A 3346-nucleotide genomic window follows, 5' to 3' on the forward strand; every position below is an offset into this window, starting at 1 on the left:
TTTTAATTGCTATTGAGTCAATCAAGATTTCTAGGGAATAGCTGGTAGGTTTCAACCACCAACCTTGTGGTTAGCAGCCCAGTGCTTATCTTACAGTATGACAACAACATTCCTATAGAATCCTTCTATATTCCAAGTCAAGGCTCGAGTTTTTTCTTCAGTTCTTTCAGCTTGAGAAATGCTGAGCATTGTATTGCCTTTTGGTTTTCTAACTCTAGGTCTTAGCACATTTTGTTTTAATACTTTACTTTGTCTTCTTGAGGGGCACATTGAAATTTTCTGTTCAACTCTTTGCCTTCCTCATTTCTTCCACTCACTTTAGCTTGCCTGTGCTCAAGAGCAAGTTTCAGAGTTTCTTCTGAAATCCATTTTTGTCTTTTCTTTCGTTTCCATTAGGATACTTTCTCTTCCGATTAGACTAGTACATTTCACTGTTTCTAGCATTTGCTAGCGTTTCTAAGGCATGGCAAGTGCTCTATAAATATTTGTTTAATTAATTAATCAGTTTATCAATAAATTAATGACTTGTTTTGCAGTTACTTGTTTACATAGTTTTATCCTCCACTGGACTGAAGACATCTCAAGAGAAAGAATCATTTCGGTTTCACATAAGAGATCTTTCAGTGGAGTGATATGCATATGGAAGCACATATGGATTTTCAATGTGTTTGGACAACAAATCCTAAATTTTTTTAAAAAAAGGAAGTGTTTTCTGTGAGTTTGTAAGTTCTTTGCTTTTCTTTTGAAATGGTGTCAACTTGTGAAACTGCCTCTCCTCCTAACTGTTCACTTACCTAGGGTAAGGGTTATTGCCAAGGTTTTTCCAATAGCTCTAGAAAGCTAGAGTTTACACATAGAAGATTTTGACTAAAGCATATGAAAGAGAAATGAAGTGCAATTCAAATTCACACTTATTGTTGTTAGCTACTGGGGAGTAGGCGGGAACTCTTCACCCTTTTGTTCCTGTTGTTATTGTTGTTAGGTGCCATTGAGTTTGTAGCAACTCACAGGACCTTCTGGGCAACAGAATGAAACACTGCCTGGTCTGGAGCCAACCTCATAATCACTGCTATACCTGAGCCCATCGTTGGCACCACTGTGCCTATCCATCTTCTTGGGGGTCTTCCTCTTTTTCTCAGACCTTCAAGTTTACTAAACATGATATCCGTCTCCAGTGACTGATCCCTCCTGATAATATGTCCAAAGGAGCACTTTGGCTATACTTCTTCAACACAGCTCTGTGTACTCATTTGGCAGTAGTCCATGGTACTTTTCATATTCTCCTCCAACAACTTAACTCAAATGCATCAATTCTCCTATGATCTTCCTTATTCACTGTCCAACTTTCATATGCATACGAGGTTATTAAAACACCATGGCTTGGGTCAGGCGCACTTAGTCCTCAAACTGGCATCTTTGCTCTTCAGTACTTTAAAGAGGTCTTGTGCAGTAGATTTGCCTAATGTAACACGTCCATCTTAGTCTGGAAACTCTGCTGAAACCTGTTTGGCAGCATAAGAACATGTATATTTCCATTGACAGATGAGTGGTGGCTATCCACAAGGTAGTACCTAGATACAAAAGTCTAGCTGAGCAAGCAGAAAATCAGGGCTGAGAAGAATTCATTTCTTTTTCTCACTGATCTCCTGACAGGCAAATCTATGATTTGACTCAGGCTTACTTATTTCTTTTAAACATCTGTGCTTTCCCCTCCTATCCTAGGGATACGATACATGCTGTGGAGTTGATTCCGACTCACACTAAACCTGAATAGAGTTCTAAGGGATAGCTGGTGGGTTTGAACTGCCAACCCTATGACTTGTGCAGATTGTACAGCTCCACACCAGGACTCCATTATACCAGGTAGTGTTTTTTTATTTCCCCAAGGACAGCATCCTATGTTTTTTTTTTTTTTTTTCACAAGGAGTTGTACTGATACATATCATAAGAAGTTTACTGGCTATAAAATTGGTAAAATTCTCCACCTTGAACATAGTGATGATGGTATGGAGAAAGTGTTTGGTCTGCCTACTCTGACTCTACAATTTGCTTTTCTTATCACTCCAGCAAAAAACAGAGTGTCGTAAAAACACACCAATGTAATAAAAATGCTGTAGTATAGCCACACTTGTCTCTCCTGTGTACTTCAGAATGCAGAGAGAATCCATTGGTAGTGAAAAAATCTTTCTCTTGCTTGCCTTTACATCTTTCTTATAAGTTTGCCATTGGCTTCCCTCCTTTCCTCAGCCTTTATACAACGGTGTGATAGTCAATTCTGGGGTTGGGTGAGAGGTTCTTTCTCATCAGTATATATGTGTATGTACATATATACGTTTTTTGTTTTTTTTTCCTATGTTAGAATCACATTTGGTCTCTACTTAGTTGCCAGTTCTCTAGGCCATGCCTAATTACAATCATGCTACCTGTGTTTTATGGGTAGACACAATTTCTAGTTTAGTTGGATACACCATTGTGCCAAACCTGAGTTTCTACATAGTCAGCTCCTTAGAAATGAAATAACACTGATTTGCTTTTATTCAGGGACTCCCTAAGAATGTAAAATATTTCATTTCCTACCTGTCATCTCACATTAGCTGTTTGGTATTTTGGAGTAAATAAAGTATCATACTTAAGAACAGAACTGTAATATGTGTGCCCATCCATGTTGATTCAGAAATGGCATCAAGCAACCCTTCCATGAAGAGTTTATTTGGAGAACCTTTGCTTTAGGATGAGTGGAAATGTATTTGATCCATGCAGATGGAACATTAGGCTCTTATAGTAATATTAAATTTCATTCAGATAAATGAATGCTAGTTTTGTGAAGGAACTGCAGACAGCAATTTTGAGACTTTGTGTTTTTTGTGATGTTTTCAGCAAAGCACATACAGTGCATTTCGCAGAGTCCTCCCCAAGCAATTAGCACCATTAATGTATTCAGCAAGCATATGGTCACAGTGGAGGGGAAATTAGCCCCATGTCACATTTCCATTGCTGTTTGTATACTTTTGGACACAGTTCATTAGTGAGCCTTTCCTTCAAATCTATCTCCCTTAAAGAGGTTGTGCTGTGTGTTATGTTAATAGTCAATTATTTAGTATCCTCTAGTGACTACCTTTCCAAGGATGATTACACTTCTGTCTAGTTCCTTTCTAACACCTCCAATTTACAATGATCATGTACAGGATATCTCTCCCTAGATATGCTGCTGGCCTCTCATCCTCAACCTATCTGAAGTAGAACTCTACTTCACAGAAAAAATATTACAGAAAGGGATAGTATTATATTTCCAGAGATGGCTTACCATGAAGATAAGTAAAAACTTCTGGTTCCCTCATTTGCATGT

This window comes from Chrysochloris asiatica, unplaced genomic scaffold (genome assembly GCF_000296735.1).
Source record: "Chrysochloris asiatica unplaced genomic scaffold, ChrAsi1.0 scaffold00074, whole genome shotgun sequence".
Lineage (NCBI taxonomy): Eukaryota > Metazoa > Chordata > Mammalia > Afrosoricida > Chrysochloridae > Chrysochloris > Chrysochloris asiatica.